Source organism: Tachypleus tridentatus, chromosome 10, assembly GCF_004210375.1.
Source record: "Tachypleus tridentatus isolate NWPU-2018 chromosome 10, ASM421037v1, whole genome shotgun sequence".
In the NCBI taxonomy this organism is placed as follows: Eukaryota; Metazoa; Arthropoda; class Merostomata; order Xiphosura; family Limulidae; genus Tachypleus; species Tachypleus tridentatus.
The window spans coordinates 146665613-146690732 of record NC_134834.1 but is presented as its reverse complement, the minus strand read 5'-3'; the positions used below and the strand labels follow the sequence as shown (position 1 = coordinate 146690732).

The 25120-nt window shown below is 33.9% G+C and overlaps 1 protein-coding gene across 8 annotated transcripts in view; it reads right to left on the bottom strand.

Moving 5' to 3' along the window:
• The window catches only part of LOC143230553 (uncharacterized), a 114840-nt gene that overhangs the window by 65846 nt on the left and 23874 nt on the right, over positions 1-25120 (bottom strand). For 6 of the 8 annotated variants that reach the window (XM_076464311.1, XM_076464314.1, XM_076464315.1 and 3 more), the window contains one exon: positions 19415-19557. The exons of 1 other annotated variant lie outside the window; for it this stretch is intronic. The gene's annotated coding sequence lies outside the window, so the exon portion shown is untranslated. Of the gene's footprint in view, positions 1-8350; positions 8654-19414; positions 19558-25120 lie in introns of those variants that run through there. One more of the 8 variants, XM_076464312.1, reaches the window with a different exon arrangement.

Here is a 25120-nt window from a genome sequence, read left to right as displayed (position 1 = left end):
ATAAGAGGTGGATGAACAAGCTGACTCTGATGACGAGAAAACTATGACATACTATCGTGTCTTAGCTGATGGGGAAGAAAACATTTGTTGTACATATGTATTTTTCTGTACAAGTGGGTTTTCTCGTCATCACTGATTTGTTATACATGTCTGGCTGTTTGTGATAAGTCGTATTCTATCCGCTCTGATAATCGACCACGACGTTAAAACGGTCCCTTTACTCGTTATGATTGAGATTAATTGTTTAACTACGAGTTGGGACAGAAATGAACTGAGATGAAATAGTGTTTTTGTTGCTTTCCGAACTGTCAAACCAATTTCATGACGAGATGCTCTTGCGACATATAGCATAGCAGCCACCTGATTATTTTACACTTAAGACAATTGATTGATTTAAAGTCCGAGAAGAGAAAGGGCGTGACTACTCTTACTTTCCGACCTATCAAGAAGTATTTACGTCAAGACATCACTCTGACGTTTTGAGATAATCTCTTGATTTATCTAGTCGAATTTAGTAAAATACCTACAGAGCAGACTATGTGAAGCTTGTTAGATGTAAAACTAGGACAACTGACGTTACTGGATAATAATCCTATGGATAATAACATTTAACTACAACTAATACTGGGAATTCTCACAAATATTCTGAAAACATTTATTTGTTTTCTTTTGAATTTCACACAAAGCTACACTAGGTCTATCTGCGTTAGCCGTCCCTAACTTAGCGGTGTAAGACTAGAGGGAAGACAGCTAGTCACCACCACCCACCGCCAACTCTTAGACTACTCTTTTACCAACGAAAAGTGGGATTGACCGTCACATTATAGCGCCCCCACGGCTAAAAGGGTGAGCATGTTTGGTGTGACGGGGATTCAAACCCGCGACCCTTGGATTACGAGTCAAGTGCCTTAACCACCTTGCCATGCCGGGCCTTGAAAATAGGTAACAGTAGTAATAGACCAAATAATTTTTACAATAAATTTATTTTGTGCTATGACTAACCATCACTGTCTACAAATGGGTTCTTAGCTTTAAGAAGTTGATAATCATTGGTTAAACTCTATGAATCGGAGGTTCTACTTGACACAGAAGATTGTAGAATTGTTATTATTTGGCTCTCGTGATTTTATTCGATTTGAGTAATTAAAATCATTGTTAGTGGTTTCTGACAACAACCTTTGTTTCTGTACAAACCTTTAATTCTGTCTAAATAAACGTATTTCACTGTTTGTAATTAAATTCTCTTCATTAAAAAAACAGTTGAATTTTTGTTAAAATCTTTACTATCTGGAACCTGGTTGGTTATTGTTAACAAGCTTTATTAATAAGAATCCAGTATATAAATTATAGTAATATTTAACCTAAGTTATGTATGTTAAACACAGAAATACAACGAAAGAAACTGTCTATTTAAGTTGAACTGAGGATATAAAGCGACAGTCCAATATTCAACCGTTCCAACCTTCATGTACTTACTATAAATGTTTGTCGAAGCACCTTATATCAAACAAATATGAATTGAATGTTAATTTTGTTTCACATGTTCGTCACATTTGTTGATGCTGTTTTTATATATACTTTTTCCTCGACTGAATATAAAATTGGAACATTTCTTTGCACACTTTGAGAACTCCTTTGCCTCCAGGACTTTTATTTTAAATCCAAAACTAAAAATGAAATGAAAACAACTCTTACTTCACAGTTGCTGCTTACACTGAGCGTTGAGTAAATTATTTGCAAATGGTTTCCAATATGCACACCATCATGTCACGCAACAGGTTTAGCCAATATAAAGTTGAGGTGAAGTTACGTCCATAAGAAATACATATTGTCCCTGTTTGGCATTGCGTAGATAGAGCTATGCCATAGAAAATTTATTGTTTATAGTCAAAGTATGTCATAGATTTTCAGATGCATAATATTCAGAAACTTCTGTTCACAAGATAAAACGCTGGAATTTACAAGATGAGTGGATATCTTATACTTCAAGGGGGAATTTTGTTTGTTGCTGTTTTTTTTTAGAGCAAAGCTTTATTGAATTGTCAAACCTGAGATCTTAACGAAAACTTAATTACTAATTTGCCACCAGGAATCTCAGCTTGGAAAATAAAAAATAGACATGAATTAACCTGTACCCAAGCCTTGGCAAGCAGCTTGTAACAGGAGAGGATCCACGAATCGAAGTGTCAGGAGCAAATTTTGTCTTTATGCCCCAGCTAACTTTTCACGACATAAGAATGTATCTCCGTTAGAAAATGAGGCCCATTTCGTAATCTGAGAGTCGCGGGTTTAAATTCCCTTCACACTAAGCATGTTCGCCCTTTCAGCCGTATGGGCGTTATATGTAATGGTCAATCCCAAAAAGTGTAAAAGAGTAGTTCAAGAGTTAGCGGTGGGTGGTGATGACTATCTTTCCTCTAATCTTACACTGCTAAATTAAAGACGGCTAGCGCAGATAACCCTAGTGTAGTTTTGCGCAAATTTAAAAAACAACTGTTAGGAAATAAAGCCAACACCGTTTGGTTTTACCAAATTAAGACTTCTAGTCATACGTCCCGTTCAGTCGTTGCATACTTCAAACAGCTGTAGCATGAGATAGGTATTCATGTTTGTCCATAAGAAAATATATCAATCACGTTGTTAAACGCAACGTCTATGAATTTTGCAGTGATTGAGTGTTGATACGTAAAATGTTAAAACATTTTACTCACACATTAGATTGATTGTGGGAAGCACTCAGGGGAAATGGTGTGCTTTTGACCTGACAACCTTATGGAGGAGTTTTGTTTGCTTTTTGCAATAGAAACTAGGCTGCAGTGTTACTGTGATGGTGTACGGTCGACAGACAAAACAAATAGTTGTGGCGACACGGACGGTAACGTCGTGGTGTGGCTCTAAAATCGAAGACGTTATTTGTTGCACATACTCCAAGTTTTACACGAAATTTTCCAAAGGTGTGTCTAATGTGAAAAAGCAATAATAAATAGTTTATTTTTCTTTATACGATAGCAGAACACTCAAGTGAAATGTTCGTGGACAATTTTCTCCCTTTGTGCAGAACATCAGTGCTCGTGCAGTGTGGCAGTTCTACAAAGGTAATAGTAACAATGAAAACACAACAATACGACAAATGCTTCAGTTTAATTCAGAACGATAAAAAATGTGCATATGTTCCTAACGAATTAATGATAAAAATTGAAAACATATCCATATAACTCTGCTAGTTGAGTAGTTCTCTCTTAGTTTTTTTTGAAGTCACTGTGGGCTGATAAATTTATAGACTGTTAATACTAAAATCTGGAGTTCGATTCTCCGTGGTGGACAGAGCGCAGATAGCCTATTGCATAACTTTGGACTAAAACGAATAGACAAACGAACTCTTGACTGGAAATGAAAGCTGACTGTAACCAATGTGTTTCAGAATGAAACAATTCAAGATACTTATATAATTACAATGAACAGAATAATCGATACTGTTTGTTTGTCATGAGGCTTAGTTGCTTTCCCGAATACTCTCTAGAATAAGTTATTTAATGAAGTAAAACGTTGTATTATGTTAATCAGGTTTATCTAAAAAATAGGTAAAGTTTCAGAGTTTCTTTGAAGTTATGCACAAATCTACACAATAAACTAACTGTGTTCTGCCCACAACGGGTGTAGAAACCCGGTTTCTAGCGTTTCAAATCCGCTGTGCTGTTGAGCGGGGGTTGGGTGAGCAAGTCTCTTAGAAAATACACATTAAAATATTCATATACTGCACAGAAGATATGGCCTTCGAAAACGATAACCATATACGAGGGAATTACTAAGCCGGATAACCTGGTGGGATATTTCTAAGTTTACGGACTTACAACGGTTTGTTTGGTTGGTTTTCAGAGCATTGGGATATCTGCTGTGTTCACCACGGGAAATCGAACAAATAATACTAAACCGGTTCTATTAGTATACAGTGCATATAAAAAATTAATGTAAAAATTATTTTTACAAAACAAAATATCTTTGTAAGCTTAAGTTTAATAACAGTAACGGAAACAGTTTTATATTAGGCCTTGTTTTACGCTTACAATTATAACAGAAAGTAAATAATAGCATTTGAAGGTTAAGCCCTGATAAAAGAAAGGAATTACAGGATGATGCCCCTCGAAAGCTTCGCGACCATAAAGTTGTGTGTTGTACTTAAGTTTCGTTATTGTCTTGATTTCGGTATGAAAACTGTTCCTAAGATAATAACACTATTTTGTGTAGATGATTTGAAGTCACTTAATTATCTCTATATGATTTATAATGTAAAATTCGCTTATCAAGTTCGAAAACTAAATTAGACTTGTAAAATATTATTAAACTTAAAGATACTAAATTACTTTAATCATAATTCTCGAACTCTCATTAATAATGTTAATTTTAACCGTTAGAGGCTGCCACAAGTCGTTAAAGTTCCGTTCTGAATAATGAGAAGTGCATCAAAACATTCTTCCGAAATAACGTGAAGAAAAAAAATAAATAGAATAAACAAAATTGGTTTGTTTATTATTTTTGTATTATTCACGTCTTAATAGAACCACAACAATTCGCCGCATGTTTGAGGTTCAATTTTCAAACATCTTAGATGAGTTTTAATTCCATGTTCGATTGCATAAGCTTTTGTTGTTCTTGTTTTTTTCAAGGTCTTCTTGCACTGTCTATACGTAACTAACAAACGATTTCCGTTAAACGAAATAGTTCTACTTACCACGGGAAGAAAAGTACTTTACTGTCGATAAAAGGAAATTTTAAGTCAACAAACATGTACTTTATTTATGTTTGTTCAGCCTAGGGTTGTCGTCGTGCGATTTGTATGGAGAATTTTGCCATTTTGTGGCGGTGATGATTCAAAAAGTCGAGTTTGAAGAGTATCTTGACCAATTATATTTATATTATATATAAAACAAACAATGGACCAAAATCCCTTAATTCAAGCAAAAGCATATTTTTTAGCCGCGGCATAGTGGTTGATAGAACGTCTCTGAGGTTGTGTTTTTTTACGAGTACAAACTTTTAGGTCATAATTCCTTCTCTTGATCGATTTGAGATCTAATTACAACCGCAGCAATTGAGGGTTCTCTCTTGTTTAAAGGCATTTAGATAATGTTTTGACTCTACAGATTGATTGAATTAACTATAACATTACTGGTAAGGTATCCATACGTCTTTCTAAAACATGTTTTATAAATTTTATCTCAAAAGCTTGTAAATCCACGATTATGCAAGGTCCCCCATAACAACATATGAATTGCCTTAAAATATATTTATATATATGTTTAGATGGATAATAAGTACTTCAACGAACTGTTTTGATCAATTATTTACAATTAGTGTTCTAACGTGTGAAATACGTAAAAGTAATCAAAATGTTGATTCCACCGGAAGTAAATAGTGAGCAAATAAGTCGGTAATTTAAGTGTGAATTTCTAATTTTTAATGTTTTTTCATTCTGATAGCGTTTCCTAAATAATCATCTCTACAAATAATTTCTCTTGACAAATTCAGCATGATAACAATTCTCTCCTGTAGGAAACAGTTTTGGAATGGTCAGAGGAGTAAGGGGGCACGTCCCCCATTCCCCATATTTTTTAACTGAACGCTATGAGATTGAATTTTGGCCTATTTTAACTATATATACTGCATATATACAATGCAATGTATTGGACTCAAAGAAGCGAGTTTCAATGGACAAGTTTTATATAACACGGAAAAGTGGTCAGACTGTGGCCTGACTAAACTTTCCGCTTCATACGGATCTGAGAACAATACAAGCTCAAAAAGTATCATGCATCATATAAAACATTGAAAGTATTATAATGATAAATGCCAGGTATACAATGAAACAAAGTTAATAATTTGTTATTATGCAAAAACCTACGCAATAGGCTATCTGTGCTGTGACCACTGTCGATATCTAAACCCTAATTTTAGCGTTATAAGTCCACAAACTTGACCCTTGAGCTACCAGGAAATGGGCATATTTTACTACTATTTTAACTTACTAATTAACAGAAAAAAATGCTTCCTTTTTAAGCGGTAAAATATTACCATACTTTAAGTCGACATTTTGAACCGTAAGGTAATGAATTGTTTTCAGATCTTTGTACTTATCTAAAATCGACTGGAACTTATGGCTGCGGCAAAATTTCGACTTCATCCACACGGTATGTTTATGTGGATATTTTATTGTTTTGTCTTTGCACGAAAACCATTTTTTAATAATTTTTTTAGCCATAAAATCAATACTGTTTCTCCCCATCCCCAAGATAAGTAACCTTAAATAAACTTCTGTTTAAAACGATTTATAATTTTGTTTGTTTTTTGTAATTTTACGCAAAGCTACTCGAGGGCTATGTGCGTTAGTCGTCCCTAATTTAGCAGTGTAAGACTAGAGGGAAGGCAGCTAGTCTTTACCCCCCACCGCCAACTCGTGGACTACTCTTTTACTAATGAATAGTGGAATTGACCGTCACATTGTAACGCCCTCACGGCTGAAAGGGGCGAGCATATTTAGTGTGATGGGGATTCGAACCCGCGATCCTCTGATTACAAGTCGAGCACCTTAACGACATGGCCATGTAGGGATGGATTTATAATCAACATATAGAAAGTGTGTACCACATTTAATGACACTACTATACCTCTTTCCCCGAAAATTTTAGGTGGGATTATAAAATTAGAGCAAAATGATAAACACATTTTTTTTTTTAATATCGATACTGTGGTGGGCAGAGCACAGATAGCCCATTGTGTAGCTTTGTGCTTAATTCCAAACTAACATGAAATACCTGATAGAAATCAGTGAACAAATGACCAGAAGTTACAGTTTCTATAGATTCACACTAAAAGGTGGTCATGGTCAAATGTATTTTCAAATTGAACTGGAAGTTAATATGTTGCCATTAAAAATGATATCATAATGTGTAAAAAAAACTATGTTCAAAGGAGGAAACAGATATGTTTTACATAACCCTAAAAGAGGGAACTGTAAGGTTTAAAAATAACACCGATACTTATAAAAATATCGTTAAAGGAAAGGGAAAACAGGAGACTGCAGTTTGAATAATCAAAGAAAGCAGTAGTACCACGTGATAGCATCACTAGTATATTACTTTAATCTCTTTATGTAGTGAATTTGGTAAATAACTTTCTGACCCTTATACAAATAAAAACACTACCTTTAAGTGTAAAAAATAAAATAGAAAGTAAAACTCTATTAAAAGCAAAAATGAAAACAAAGTAAAAACGAAACAATGCGTAAAAATCTAAAAGGAAGCGGAAAGGCCAATAGTTGGCTAAACACTAGCTATTTAATCATCCTACCTTACTAACCTGACAAGTATCTAACCATCCTACCTTACTAACCTGACAACTATCTAGCCATCCTACCTTACTAACCTGACAACTATCTAGCCATCCTACCTTACTAACCTGACAACTATCTAGCCATCCTACATTACTAACCTGACAACTATCTAACCATTCTACATTACTAACCTGACAACTATCTAGCTATAACCTGACAACTATTTAGCCATCCTACCTTACTAACCTGACAACTATCTGGCCATAACCTGACAACTATCTAGCCATCCTACCTTATTAACCTGACAACTATCTAGCCATCCTACCTTATTAACCTGACAACTGTCTAGCCATCCTACCTTATTAACCTGACAACTGTCTAGCCATCCTATCTGGCCATCCTATTAACCTGAGCCAACTGACAACTATCTAGCTATCCTATTACTAACCTGACAACTATTTAGCCATCCTACCTTATTAACCTGACAACTGTCTAGCCATCCTACCTTATTAACCTGACAACTGTCTAGCCATCCTACCTTATTGACCTGACAACTGTCTAGCCATCCTACCTTATTAACCTGACAACTGTCTAGCCATCCTACACTACTAACCAGCTTATTTTTCCATCATACCTCAACTATCACGTATTTTTATTATACGTGGAACACGAGTGAATGACCTGGGTATTAATAAAAAATCTCACGAAACTAAAAATTAGGAACTTTCTGAGAAGTACTGTCATTCGTCTTTCACCTCCTGATGCGGCTTGTTAAACACTCGTCTCGACAAACAACGAAGGTTCTCGAACGTATGTCATCTAATTGTTATCCACTTATTACAACCAGCTTCGGATCTTATGTGCAGAATGACGATTTGTGCGTGTGTTAATTTGTTAGCAGAAGTGTTTGTTACGAAACAGACTGGTTCACGATGATATCAAGTCGTACTTACTTCCTCGCACCTGTAATGCCTCACCTTCCTTGCATACCTAACCTACTCGTTATGCTGAAACGTTTCTTACCTGATTTCCAAGATGGCAGCGACCCCACGTAGAAAGGTTGTATCCCCACTTCTAGCTAATTTTTACACTTAACATTTCCCACGACAGCCACCCTGATCGAGAGTATGGTCACCTACAGTTCTCTCTCTCTCTCTTAAGACCGTCTGATCAATGTTCAGTAAGCAACAAATGTATGGCCGCAGCCGTTGCTATGGAAACAACTGTCGTATAAAGTACTCCCTTCTTCAAAAGGCGGAAGGTTATATGGAACATAAGGCAGACACTGGAATCACTCCCAGATTTCTGTGGTAGTTTAAAAGTAAAAGTGACGCCCACTTTTCTCATGTAAACGTATCAAATACATCTATATATATATATATATGTGTGTGTGTGTGTGTGTGTGTGTGTGTTTATCAAACACATTGGTTTGCACAACTCTTAAACTCTTAGCTTACTTAGACGTAATAGAAAAGCAATGCCTAACATTATCCACCAAAGGGAATTACTTTAGATTCCTGATAACAAGAGTATATCGACAGTAGGTATTTATGACAACGTGAGATAAAGGTCGCAGGTCTTGGACGAAAAACGACAGTAACAATGTAAAGGCATGTTTATCCCGGTAAACATAATTCACAGGATATTTAACGCTACATACTAACATCTTCTGACAATAACCGTCAGTGGAAGACTACGGCATGAAAGGAATAATCTGAAAAGAAAACGAGAATAAGTAAATATTGGATGACGGTATACAGAAAATAAAATAACGAACCAATAGCAAGCAACAAGAGACAATGGAAAGTATCACAGTAAGATGGTGATTGGCCGTAATTGTTCTGCTCGTATATACGAGCAGTAATTTGAAACTAATTTAAAACAAAAGTAGATAAAGGGCTAGGTGCATGGAATCCACGACATAATTTCTCACCCTAGACTACCCAGGAATTTAATGTGAAAAACTGAAACAAAAGACAACCTTATAGAAAGGTTATTATTTATTATTAAGCACAAAGTTACACAAACGGCTATCTATCTTGTGCCCACTACGGTAAAAGCCTGCGAACATACTTCTGTGTCACTGGAGAATTGGGGGGCTGGAAAGGGCAGACAAAGTCCTGTTCCAAAAATAAAAATAAATTAAAACACTTTTCTTTGGTAAATCTCTTAATATTTCATCATTATTGACCAAGAGCCCAAACTAGTGCTTGCATTGAATGTATAATACATCTCACTAAATATATATTTTAACAAACAGTGGATGCTACCTACTTCTGTGTGCGTGGAGAACGAATGTCTCATTCACAAGGAAAAATAAAACGTAAAATAATTTGTCTCACGCTATAATTTTCTGAAGGAAGGTGCCATTTTTATTCTCAGAAATTTCAACGTTCGCATGACGAGGAAGTTACACGAACTGCAGATGGCTTAACATCACCAGAGCAGCTCACGAGATGTCATTAGATCGGACAAAGAAAGCTAAACATCCCGTTCCATTTGATTGCGTTCAAGAAGACATAGCGAAGAATTTCCTACATACGCATGCTCAGTGAATAGAACTATTTTCTCAAAAAACGTTAACATCCATCCACACAATACGTGGAAATATAACGAACTAGTACGAGAAAGACGACATAAAACGAGACTGAAAGATTTTAATGAACTTTTTGGATCTGTACAAGCAAGTTTCAAGGAAGTGTGAACAATAAAAAATAACAACGACAAATATAATCGTATTTCGAACAGCTGTTCCCAAAATGTTCAGTTTGTCTCCAACTAATTTCAATGTAAATATATATGTCTTTAATACACTTTTGCCCCAGTAGCTCAGCTGCAAGTCCAAAGGCTAAAACCTGGGTTTCATTTGTTTGTTTGTTTCTTTTGGAATTTCTCGCAAACCTACACCAGAGCTATCTGCGCTGGTCATCCCTAATTTAGCAATGTAAGACTAGAGGAAAGGCAGCTAGTCATCACCACCCACCGCTAACTCTTGGACTACTATTTTACCAACGAATAGTGGGATTGATCGTCACATTATAACGCCCCCACGGCTGAAATGGCAAGCATGTTTGGTGCGACGGGGATTCGAACCCGTGACCCTCAGATTACGAGTCGAACGCCTTAACCCACCTGGCCATGTCAGGCCAATCCTGGGTTTCGAAACCCGTGGTGGGCACACATAGACAGCCCATTTTGTAGCTTTGTGCTAAAACAACAAACAAATAAACAATTAAATCTATTTCTTTGTATATTTGGCAATTATGAAAGCTGTATTTTCACGTTTCTAAACGTCTATTTACTCTGTGGTAAAAACTTGAAATATATTAAGTTCACTTATTTTTTTACATGACACTACTTTAGTAGCTTTTATATTAATTCTGTATTTTTGTTACGCAAAATAATTAATATTCTAATAAAATTTAAAACTTAAAACTCGTGTACGCTGAATGTCTCACAACAATCTGGGAGTCATCCTGCAGTTCAAACACAACAAATAGCTCTTTCAATTTTATTAAACGTACCATGTAATACTGTTCTGTAGGGTCGTTAAGTGTTCCAAAATCTCATAACATAGTTATAGACGTAACGCCGATCCACAGAAGAAGTTTGTGTTTTTTATATATTTATTTTATCAGAATAAAGCAACATTGAGCTATCCGCTATGCCCGCCACGTAGAATCGAACCTCATATTTTATCGTTGTAGCTTTGTAGACTTACTACTATGCTGCACCGATAGCTCAGAGGCTTATAACACTGAATTCCATAACCTATTGTTCATATTGTATTTAACAGTGTGCAGTTAGTTTTAACAGTGTAGACTTTTTTTCCTTAACTGAAAAACCAATATATAAACAAAATACAATCAGTAAAAAACAAACAGAAGGGAATTTATTTGTTAAAGAATAATATGAACTGAGTTAATGTTATCCTTCAAACCTAGAGTGAAATCATAGAAGAAACCTAAGCCGAGTTTACGCAATGTTAGAACCAGAGGGCGTCTAAAAACTCTTCATTCAATAACAAAACTCTACGAGATGCCAAAACTTTGCGCAATTGTGAATAAACTTATTGATGTTGTATGTTGTATACATAAGTTAGAAAATCAATCACATCATCTACAACGTTGTGTCCACTTCATAGAAGATCAGTTCGGTTACAACAATACGGGATACAAGTCATAGAGCATCAGTCGGGTTACAACAATATGACATGCAAGTCGTACAAGATCAGTCGGGTTACAACAATATGACATGCAAGTCATAGAAGATCAGTCGGGTTACAACAGTATGACACACAAGTCATAGAAGATCAGTCGGATTACAACAATATGGGATACAAGTCATAGAAGATCAGTCGGGTTACAACAGTATGACACACAAGTCATAGAAGATCAGTCGGATTACAACAATATGGGATACAAGTCATAGAAGATCAGTCGGGTTACAACAGTATGATATACAAGTCATAGATGATCTGTCGGATTACAACAGTATCACATGCAAGTCATAAAAGATCAGTCGGGTAACAATAATATGACATGCAAGTCATAGATGATCAGTCGGGTTACAACAATATGGGATACAAGTCATAGAATATCAGTCGGGTTACAAGAATATGACATGCAAGTCATAGAAGATCAGTCGGGTTACAACAATATGGGATACAAGTCATAGAATATCAGTCGCATCACAACAGTATGGCGTCCATGCCATATAAAGAACAGTCACGTTAACAGTAATAAATATATGGCGTCCACGACAGAGAAGATAAGTAATACCAGCAACAATATGGTGTCCATGCAATCGAAATGGCTGTATGACAAGTTCGAAAGTGTGGTCCGTATTCTATCGCTGCGATCAATAGTAGAGTGAAACTGTGTATGTAACTCCTAAACGTTAGTTAGAAGAACGTGGTATTTCTATTTAACTAAAATTACTAGTACTATCTTCGCCGTTCCTAATTTTAAGCTGTTGATCAGAAGGAAACCTAGCACCCACCATCCCCGCTAAAGAATCTTCACTGATACACCACAAGAGGCAGAGGGGAAACAAACTTACTAAATTACCAGTGTTACAGTTACTACTTTGTGTCTGAAAACAAACATGGATCTTCCAGAACATTTGAAATCTAATTAAGGATTGTGCAGACAAACTGAACTTAACATCAAGATACGAACTCATTGTTCTGCTCGGGAAATTCAATATGTTTGTGGGAACAGATGGCCGATTGGGTTGAACACTAATTATGTATCAGCATATAGATACATGGGACAATTGCCCCATAATACAACCTCTTTGCAGGGTTCCTTGAAGAATTATGGATATAACTAGTGCTTAAATTTAATAGATCTTGAATCATGCAATAAAATGCTTAAACTGCGGGGAATATTTTGCAGTAGCACATGGATTCGAACCCCTCTCGCCAGCCCAGAAAAATATAGGTCTACCAGAGGTCCAACCCGCGCTATACAACTAAGTATACGCAGATTTCGGAAATTGTCAGATTCGTTGTTGTTTTTTTGTGATATTTTAAATGATAATTTTGGTTCTACGCCCTCTTCTATAATAAAGAATTTTCAGTCCTAAAAATAGGGCCAAAATTTAAGACTAAAACTACCTATTAAACTAGTTTTATTAAGATATTAACTAGTTTTACTTATGTTTTTCTTTATGTAAATCTGAATTCGTTTCGAACAGATAAAATGTGATAAATTGTTAATTCTTCCCCTACAGAAATAGCCATAATAGTTGCTATAGCAACTACCTCAGACGCAATATTGTTATCAGCTTTACCACTCAAGTTACTGAGAGCCCGGGCTACTGAAACAATAAATCTAATACTATACATCACTAACGTATAAACTTATTGAATCATTATTTGCACATATACCTCAATTTCATTTCTATGTTATATAGAAGTTCATAAGAAAAAAAATGTTCGCTCCAGTTTATCCTACCTGCAATATGATTATTTCTTACCGTCCGTAAAATATGCCTTATTTTTAAGATAACACTAAAATCCTGTAGAAATTAGCCTTACGGATTAAAATAGACTGGGTAAACCACTGTTTTGTGAAAAGATTTCAAAGAATATTTCCAAATAACTTAGAGTAATTTCCCCATAGTGTTGTTTTCGGTTTAAGGAACGCTATTACATAAGATTTTAGTCTAATTTCACAACACTTTGGACTGTTTAATTAATCAGTACAGGGGGCGATTTGAATACCCAGACCGTTTACGTATCGTTTGCCATTAATTATGTGAATAGTAAAATAAGTGGATATAAGTTATCTGAATATTTTGTTACGATAACTCATGGTTTTGAAAAACAGTTGGTGTAATTTTATAAATTACGCATGTATGTTTAATGTGTAGTTGGTGTAACTAGCGAAAATAGGCATGGAAATTAAGTTTACAGTAAGTTTAATTTTCTATACATGAGCGTAGACAATTATATATGTACACAATATATTTAAAAAGTGTACAAAGATCAGCCTCTTAGCGTATGTATTACAAGTAATTTACAGTTAGTGTAGTTTATACATTACGCATTACAAGTAAGCCTACAGTGAACGTGATTTTTTTATGCATTACAAGTTTATAGTCAATGTAGTTTTATACAATATATATTACAAGTAAGTCTCCAGTCAGTGTAATTTTATACATTACGTATTACAAGTCTACAGTCAGTGCAATTTTATACATTACGTATTACAAGTAAATGTACAGACAGAGTAATTTTATACATTAAGTATTACAAGTAAGTGTACAGACAGAGTAGTTTTATACATTATACATTGCAAGTAAGTCTATAGACAGAGTAATTTTATACATTACCTATTACAAGTAAGTCTACAGTCGGTATACTTTTATACATTACACGTTTACAAGTAAGTCTAAAATCAATGTAATTTTATACATTACGTATTACAAGTTTATAGTTAATGTATTTTTGTACAATATATATTACTAGTAAGTCTCCAGTCAGTGTAATTTTATACATTACGTATAACAAGTAGGTATACAGTCGGTGTAGTTTTATACATTATATATTACAAGTCTATAGACAGAGTAATTTTACACATTACGCATTACAAGTAAGTCTACAGTCGGTGTACTTTTATACATTACGCGTTTACAAGTAAGTCTAAAATCAGTGTAATTTTATACATTACATATTACAAGTCTATAGTCAGTGTAGTTTTATACAATATATATTACAAGTAAGTCTCCAGTCAGTGTAATTTTATACATTACGTATTATAAGTCTACAGTCAGTGCAATTTTATACATTACGTATTACAAGTAAGTCAATAGACAGAGTAATTTTATACATTATATATTACAAGTAAGTCCCAGTCTTTGTAATTTTATACATCACGTATTACAAATACTTCTACAGTCAGTGTAATTTTCTACATTACGTATTACAAGTAAGTCTACAGTCGGTGTACTTTTATACATTACGCGTTTACAAGTAAGTCTACAGTCAGTGTAATTTTATACATTACATATTACAAGTTTATAGTCAGTGTAGTTTTATACAATATATATTACAAGTAAGTCTCCAGTTAGTGTAATTTTATACATTACGTGTTACAAGTCTACAGTCAGTGCAATTTTATACATTACGTGTTACAAGTCTACAGTCAGTGCAATTTTATACATTACGTGTTACAAGTAAATCTATAGACAGAGTAATTTTATACATTAAGTATTACAAGTAAGTGTACAGTCAGTGTAATTTTATACATTATAGATTACAAACAAGTCTCCAGTGTTTGTAATTTTATACATTACGTATTACGAATAAGTCTACAGTCTGTGTAATTTTGTACATTACGTATTACAAGTAAGTCTAAAATCAGTGTAATTTTATACAATATATATTACAAGTAAGTCTCCAGTCAGTGTAATTTTATACATTACGTATTATAAGTCTACAGTCAGTGCAATTTTATACATTACGTATTATAAGTCTACAGTCAGTGCAATTTTATACATTACGTATTACAAGTAAGTCAATAGACAGAGTAATTTTATACATTACAAACAAGTCTCCAGTGTTTGTTACGTATTATTACAAGTAAGTACATTACGTATTACAAGTAAGTCCCAGTCTTTGTAATTTTATACATCACGTATTACAAATACTTCTACAGTCAGTGTAATTTTCTACATTACGTATTACAAGTAAGTCTACAGTCGGTGTACTTTTATACATTACGCGTTTACAAGTAAGTCTAAAATCAGTGTAATTTTATACATTACATATTACAAGTTTATAGTCAGTGTAGTTTTATACAATATATATTACAAGTAAGTCTCCAGTCAGTGTAATTTTATACATTACGTGTTACAAGTCTACAGTCAGTGCAATGTTATACATTACGTGTTACAAGTAAATCTATAGACAGAGTAATTTTATACATTAAGTATTACAAGTAAGTGTACAGTCAGTGTAATTTTATACATTATAGATTACAAACAAGTCTCCAGTGTTTGTAATTTTATACATTACGTATTACGAATAAGTCTACAGTCTGTGTAATTTTGTACATTACGTATTACAAGTAAGTCTAAAATCAGTGTCATTTTATACATTACGTATTATAAGTAAGTCTACAAACAGTGTACCGTTCTACAATACAAAATTAAGGATTTACCAGTTAGTAATGTAGCGTATTAACGATTCGTTGGCAAGATTACTAAACGTCTTACAGCTGTCACTCAGTAATCTAACAGTACCGGCCTTAACAAGTTGGTGTTACGTCTCTACCATCCCCCCAAAAAAAAACTGTATAATTACTTACCCATTTGATATAATTTGTATTTAAAAGATTTTGATGTGAAATAGAATTATAAATAATGCAAGTTTTAATTAATATGAAACTGGCAAGTATCATACTAGATCCTGAACCATTAATTTAGTAATAGCAGAATACTTTGGGCTATCTCATGAGTCAACACCTAAATTAACTCCCCCATCAATGGATTTGCTGGGGATTTTAGCCATCATAAAAAATATATTAAAGGAATACAACTCTTACGTTGCTTCACAAAGTCAAGGGGTAATCTAAAAGAAAAAAACGCCCTATTATTTATCAAAATTAAGTATATTTTAAAACTAATAAACACGTTCAAATTTGTATTTGTTACTTATATCCATTTTCTTGCTAGTCGTTGCTGACTAATCGTCTATTAAATAAGCATTTCAACCAATTATAATAACATGTTACTTGTTTGTTCTGTTTCGAGCGCTAAAGCTGCTAATTCGGATTTTTGCACTTTTCCAACCGTAAAGATTAAACTCCGTATCTTAACGTTATGAGCCCATACAATCATCCACGTGGAAGAGAAATTGCCATACAGTTCAATTAGATTATATACACTGATCCGTCTGAGACAAACCTGTCGACCTTTGATACCAATGATATGGGTTTGAGTCAAGTACGCCAATAAACAAAATCCTAGAATGCCTTAGATTAGATTTAAGTAATATTAACATAATATAATTTCCTCAAACCAAGCATCAAACTAAAATTGATACTAGAAAGAGCTTAGTAAGTAATAAATTGGTTTGTCTTTTATTTCCTTTTGAAATGTTGTACAATGTACAGTGTTCCCTGCTGATGGAAACAGCCGTACTTACACTGTACAATATTCATCCGTGAACGTTATGTCCCACTGTTGTCAGTTTCAGTGCATAGCTATAGTGTAAAAATGTTGCTTTTTTGCGAGTCTGTCAGGTTTTCAAATTATATAAATGTTGATACACAAGAAGAGACCATTCAAGCTGGAGTTACTGGACTTAACTGATTCTACCCTCATACAGCACACTATTAAGACCAGTCATCTGAGTCCAACCCTTCTGTGAGGGATGGAACGATAGGTGATAGATAGAGAGAGACAGCAGGATGTTGGGTGATTGTTCTACAAATTCTCGTTTTTTCCTTAGAAACAACAACAAAACTCTTTAATGTGACAACAATTTATTTTTCTCTCTTCTAAGAACCCAGCATATACAAAGGTATTCCTTCCCAAATGATTCTAACATCTAAAAAGTGATCCACCGCTAACTGCATGTACCATTATAACAATAAATATTTTAATTAAAACAAAATAGGGAACATGAAGTTACTCGACATCTAAAGATACATACAACTGAACCTGATCTGTATTAATAAAGGACTGTTCTGTTTTGTACATAAAAGTGTAATTTAAAAACAACCATTCTTCCATAATCTTGTATTCAAATGTCCTTTGTATCAGGCTCAGCATGGCCAGGTGGGTTAAGGTGTTCGACTCGTAAATTCAGGGTCGCGGGTTCAAATCCCCGTCACACCAAACATGCTCGTTATTTCAGCCGTGGGGGCGTTATAAGTGACGGTCAATCCCACTATTCATTGGCAAAAGAGTAGCCCAAGAGTTGGCGGTGGGTGGTGATGACTAGCTGCCTTCCCCCTAGTCTTACATTGCTAGATTAGGGACGGCTAGCGTAGATAGCCCTCGTGTAGCTTTGCGCGAAATTCAAAACAAACCAAACCTTTGTATCAACATTGTTTCTTAATAGACTCACCTCCAGTGGTACAGCAGCATGTTTGCGAACTTACAAAGCTAAATTCCGCGTTTCGATACCAGTGTTGAGCAGAGCGCAGATACTCCATTGTGTAGCTTTGTGTTTAACTTCAAACAAACAAACCGAAGAGGAAACATTTTGTATTATTCCTAGGACATTAGTCTGGACAACATAAAATAACAAATGAAATAAATTCATCTTGAAGTCATATTAAAAACACTTATTTTCTTTATATCAACAGCACTGAATTATTTGTTTTGTCTTTACTAATCATCACAGAATTCAACCCTTTTGGATACAAAACAGTACATGTGGTCTAACTGTCCACCTAGGTAAGTTATTCTAGTAATTATCAAAGAGAATTCAATATAATAATAACTAATGGTTACATGGTTACAGAATGTTTAATTTCAAAGAAAATTTCACAATTTTTTTCCCATGTGAGAAACGAGATAACAAAACATAAGATATTATGAGGGTACTTTCAATAGAAGACATCGTGTTTGCTGTCCATTTTGTGTATAAACTTCTACACGTCTTGAATATTTGTTGAGATAGCAGACATGTTTACCATGTGAGATAGGGTCTCCTAGTTATGATACACCCTGCATTTTAATAACCAGTATACGCTAGCCATATTCACTGCTTGAAGCGTTTTAGAGCGACTGTTTGACCGCAATAAATCGTTAAGCCGGATTAGTAACTGCACTGACTTCTCAGCTAAGTGCCTTACTTCCACTTTTAAACTTTTGTTCTTATCACGCGCGCGTTTGAGGTTCGTCTGATAAAAACATGCGTAACGGTGACAAAACTGCTAACTTAACACATTATACGTTGTATTATAATGGGATCTAAAAATGTGCTAAGTGTGGAGTTTTATTGACGTACGCTGTACATTGGATGAAACTAATAAATCACAGTTTATCTAAAAAGCTGTTTGGAAATGATATCACAGCATCGTGAGCTGTTGCAATAACTAGTGCTATTGCTGGTCTTTAATGTAAAAGTCCATAGCAGTAACAGTTCTTGTGTTGAAGCAAATTTAAACGTTTATAAATGAAAAATAAATTGAAAAGAGACAATGGAGTAAAACACGTGAAGATGGGTATAATTTTAAAACTAATGTTTAAAATTATACCCATCTTCATGTAATTCCGTTTGGAATTACCCCACTTACAGGCCTAATCCATATTAAGGTATCCCATAGTTCCAGAGCATGAAACGTAAGTACCTACGAGATTTTTCTTTAGTGCAAACGGATCAGCACTCGTCTATGATTTTGGGGTACCTAATCGACGAAATATTCGTAAGTACCTACACGTGTCTACGATATTGAGCCATTTAGTCAACGAGAATATCACACGTATATGCACGTGTTTATAACCTCTAGGCACCTAGTCAATGATAAATACATGCAACAACTGAATGAATATTTAGAAACATATGATTCCCACAGTTTTCAAAACTCTCTTTTCTTAAAGGTTATAAGAGAATAAATCACATACCTTCACACAAAACACAGTAGTGGCCGCATGTATTGCGTCATAGAAGATTTGGTTCCTCGGCTCTATAAAACTGTTTTCTTTGCGGTTTTCACGAGTCTTGTTGATAGAAGTGGCCAAAAAATCACAACGAAGGTTAACTGTAGCTATAACATGGTTAAGTAAATATCAACCTTGACATGTATACTTCTACTATCTTATATAAGAATAACACAGTTCAACCAACCCCCTAAACTCCTAATCTTTGTGACCGAATGCAGCCAAGAGGCGAGTTCTTTTGGCAGTAACACGGATTTCTGAGATTAACAAATTAAACCCTTTATCAGAGGAGATTCTTAAGATTCAAGCTTGAATATCGCAAACTGTTACACTCCTCTGTAGTCCACTCAGTACCCCAGATTCGGTCTCACTGACTCACAGACTGGTTGTTTGTACGTCTGTTTAATACTGACAATAAATCAGTAGATATTTTAACATAATTCGTCACATATTAAGTGGGAATGTTATAAAACTGTTCAGAAAGAGAATCCACCTTTAATACTGATAGCCAATAGGGAACAAGAACTGTTCCGAGAAACAACGTTTCAAATGTATGTAAAATAACGCTTTAATGACATTTTCTCTCCCTTAAAGTAGAATTTTACAAATAATAATGACGGATCAGATTTTGACTAAGTAAAATAAAATAAATATACATTAAATGTGTGTCCCAGAAAATGTTTCGTTCCAAGAGTAAATGAAACCAAAATTAGGAGAAACAAATATTTATTTATTTTCAAGTTCGTATCTGGTAGGAGTGGTTAACAGGTGTCCCCTACAGATGACTTTTGGGGAAATAATTGTTAGTAATATATGAGCGTGCGCACGCACACACAAAAAGACGATAGAATACTACACATAAAATAATTCAATTCTGAATGAATTTCTGTGACAGGTGTACTTACGTCTCCATACACACTCAAACATTCATGATATCTTACATTTAAACCTAAATGAAAAGAATTTTTACTCCTAAAGATAAAAAAGCAGAAAATTTAGAATTATAATAGGTTTATATAGCTAATATCTACGCATCTATTAACTTGTTCTAATCTTTCCCACGCCGTGTCTAATTACGTTACGCCACATAAAACCACGTAATGTAATATAAAACAGGAAATTCCAAGCTGAGAACCAATAAGTTAATGGTGGTGACGCTTAAGCTTACAGATGTTAAGCAAATACAAAAATCAACGATAAAGCCAGCTAGCATAGCTACTCGGCTGCATCGCATTTTAAACAAGTTAGAAACAAGGACTAGAGAGCATTTAACAATTAATAATGCACGTGCTCTATGATTCTACAGTCTTTACACATGCCTTCACGTGCACTTTGAAAACAATTACAGTAAATTAGAAGGAATTTCGAAAAGGAATATGACGGACAATGTGTGATGACTGAAATACTTAAAACTTTTCTTCTAAATAATAAATAAATAAAAGGAGGACCAAATGAGGATTTAAATGTTAAAAATAACAATCACAGATATTTATAACTATTAATTTTAAGGATTCGAAGGAATAATGTACTATTTAAACAAAGTAAAGCAGTTTCCAAAAAAGCCTAATAAGTTGTCTTAGCCCTATTAAAAACAAATAAATAAGGCTTAAATAATCAAACGAACAGAGCAAGATAAAATACCCCCTACCCCAAAATGACAAGTAGAATCAGGTAATGGGTTTTAGGTTTACATGGCTCATGCGGATGAGGATAGAAGCCAATTCCTTCTAGACAAGATGCCAGTCCATTGCAAACAGCTGGTACCCATCACGCAGCTGGATAGGCTGAAACAACTGGACACTACGGCGTGGTATAGCCCAGTCTCAAACCCGGGAGAAGCAAAGCCAAAGAAGCACGTTACTTTCAATCAAGCTACTAGGCTTAACGACATCTTGATGTTATGGTATTTTTTAGCTTTTATCTCGTACTCTGCAGTTACTCAAGTGTCTGTGTTTTTAGTTTCAGCTATTTGTATGTACTTTACATGTTTTAGATTTTTACGTCACTGTATCGTCATTCACTACGTGCTGATACAGAGACTGGTGGAAGGAAGGACCTCTTCGAATTTCTTGATGTTAACATTCGTGGATATAGAATAGCACGTAGGTCATTTTTAAGCATGTAAATGTTTCTCAAACACATTCATAAGTTAAGCTATCATTAAGCCTAGCTGTTGAATAAATAGTAAAATAGGGTCGTGAAAAATAAACTTAACGATTTCTTCCGTGAAAACAATGGTAAACGTTATATGCATGGAAGACCTAATTACAATATAATAAAATTACGCTTAGTAATTCTTTGTTTATCTGGTTTCTCATAAAACAAATAATTGTTTCTTTGTCTGTTTTGGAATTTCGCGCAAAGCTACACGAGGGCTATCTGCGCTAGCCGTCCCTAATTTAGCAGTGTAAGACTAGAGGGAAGGCAGCTTGTCATCACCACCCACCGCCAAGTCTTGGGCTACTCTTTTACCAACGAATAGTGGGATTGACAGACACATAACGCTCTCATGGCTGAAAGGGCGATCATGTTTGGTGTGACAGGAATTCGAACCCGCGACCCTCAGATTACGAGTCGAACGTCTTAACTCACCTGGCCATGCAGGGCCAAAACAAACACGTGATTCATTAGCAAAGGATACTCGGTTACTACAGGATGACTCGTACCCCCTTTCCCCCTCAATAAAGATGTTAATTTATTTGTATTTCACATGATTCTATGTACGGATACTTAGTGAAGTTCAAACACTCTGAATATTTTTAATTTTAGAACGATTCATTTGTCAAGCAAATAAAGAACAGTCGTAAAGGTTTCATGTCTTAATTGTATTTTGTTTTGCTTTACGGGAAAAGGAGAGTTAGTTGTGGCCCATCGTATTTTCTCTTCACTTGTGCTTAATTTATAAATTATAAATTGCGCTGTAAGTACTGATGTACCATGTAGATAAAACCCTCGGAGAAAAATCAATACCCGAAATGGCTGTTAAGACATACAAACATAGTACGAAAAATAATAGAAGATTAAGGTAAGGAGGAAACGTTACAAGAAAAAAAAGGGAGAATATAAAGTTAGGGAAAACATAAGCACGATGGTACATGGAAACAGAGGGAAAACATAGACACAGTGGTACGTGGAAACTTAGAGAAATCATAAGTACGATAACACTTGGAAACTAAAGGGAAAACATAGGCACAACGGTATGTGGAAATTGAAAGGAAAACATAGGCACAATGGTACATGGAAACTTAGGGGAAACACGAGCACAATGGTTCGTGGAAACTTAGGGAAGAATAAAAACTCAATCCATTTTATGGAATGAAGTGTAAGGTGACTTCGGTGGGTAGAACAGCAAGTCAGGGAAGAAGAAAAACACATAATAGAATGTACATCTGAACGTCAAAGGATAAGATAAACGTGTTAGTTTATAGCCCTAGTTTTACGAGTAAATCTTGTATGTGATTTTTGGTCTACATATTTGCAATGACGTGTATGAATATGTAAATTTTAACGCCTGATAGGAAGGAGTTATTTTTACATTAATTCTAAGTTACTAGCGGTGGTAACAAATCTATCATTTTTATAAGGGAGAAAAGGAAATCTAAACAAATTATATGTAATAAGTATTACTCAACAGCTCTTGTCAGTAATTAAGTCTTCTCATGAATATGTTTCGTAAAATTACAAAAATCATTCTTTTTTTTTTTATTATTAGTAACATTGTAAGGGTTCTTGGAATGTTATAACGCCACCCAGTGGTATAATTGGAAGGCGTATTAAGCGATAAGTTAAGGGTATATTTACAAGACATAGTATTTCTTTTGAAAGACGTGTCTTTCAAGTAACAATAACCATTTTAAAGGAGCTTTCACGTATTCGTTTTATCAGTCCTTTAACGAATACGAAAACAACCCAAATATTCACAAAGAAGGCGCAAAAAATAATGAAATTTATAAAGAATTACGTACGTTTTATTATTTTATGTGTGTCTGTGTGTGAGCATGGATTATCAACATTAAATCCAAAAATAAATAGTGCTAGGTTACAAACTACAGAGTGGTGGTGCTAAATGTATATGTATATGACACGACGTCGTTTACTGAAGTATGTTAATAAGCTAAGCCTAAAACAGCATTACGAGAAAATCTGGTTCGTTTGATTTCGCGCAAAGCTACAAAAGAGGTTGTAGGTAAATAGCTTAAATGATATAATGAAAGAATCGCCTATAAAAAAACATCATATATAGTAATTACTTTTAAACATATAATTGTTAATGATTTCCATATTTTAAAATTTTGTACAATTCTGTTATACAGAATATTTGTTAAAATATTTAAAACTTTTATCAGTTTTAAATATGAAATGCCAATACAATCACTTATTTGTAATTATAAATACATGTCAAACAATTTAGATATTAATAGTGTGAAGAATTTACCAGGTGAATGATATTCATTATATATCATATTCTTTCCATAAGCATATTATTATTGGACAATTGCATACAATTAAACACAATTATTTAAGGAAAATCATATAAAAAGGTGGAAGTACAGAATACCCACAAAATATAAGAAACTGTGTACGTGGTTTTTTATAGCAAAGCCACATCGAGTTATTTTCTGTATCCATTGAGGCGAATCGAGCCCCTGATTTTAGTAACTTCGAAGAAAGTAGACATTCCAAGTTCGATAAAGAAAAATGTTAAATAATTATGTTTTAAAATGTGATTATTCTACACGTTATCCTCCAAACTGGTTTTTAGAATAGAGATATTATATTATTAAAATAGTTAAGGAAAAACTATATTTTATTAATTTAACCAAATATCTAATAGATTTAACTTTTTCATTTAAAGCTAAAAGCCGTAAAATACAAGAGAAATATATTATTGTACCTATCGATAAGGCTAATTGTAATTTAGACTATTTTCAAATGTGTTTATGCCTAAATTATAACTAATGAGATAGATGCTACACAAACTTTTATATTACAAAAGAAGTCAAATGAAAATATGACGAATAACTTGTTGAAAGCGATAAAAAATGGATGTTAAAACAAATCCATATTTAGAATTACCATATTTATATCCAAAACCTAAGTTACAAAAACATCCCATTAAATTTTGTTTTATTTCCATTTTAGTAAATAGTATACTAAAACAACCTGCGGTTTTTATTAAATAAATTACTGAATTGGTTATTTGTTAAATTACCACAAAATACAAGTAATAAACAAGATTTATTGATAATTAAAGATAATTAATCTGTCTTTAAAGCTTAACAAAATTTAAATAAAACACTATGAATAGATACAATTCAAACATATGGTTTTACAATGTTGTTCACATCTATACCACCTATAAAGGTTTGGAAAAAATGATAAATTCATTAATAGACAAACTTACAGATCAACCAATAAAAATAGGTAATAAACTTTTACTGCTAATGACACTAAAAGTATTTCCAATTTTTCTATATATGATAATTAATTTTGGTAATTACATTTATAAACACATAATGGATATATTGAAGAGTCTAATTATTCAAGCTGTTTTGCCAACTTATATCTTTATTATTATGCAAATAAATTCATAAATAATTTTTCAAACCCGAAATGATTTTTCTTAACATAGATATATTAATGATTTTATTTGTATCAATAAAGCAGGAA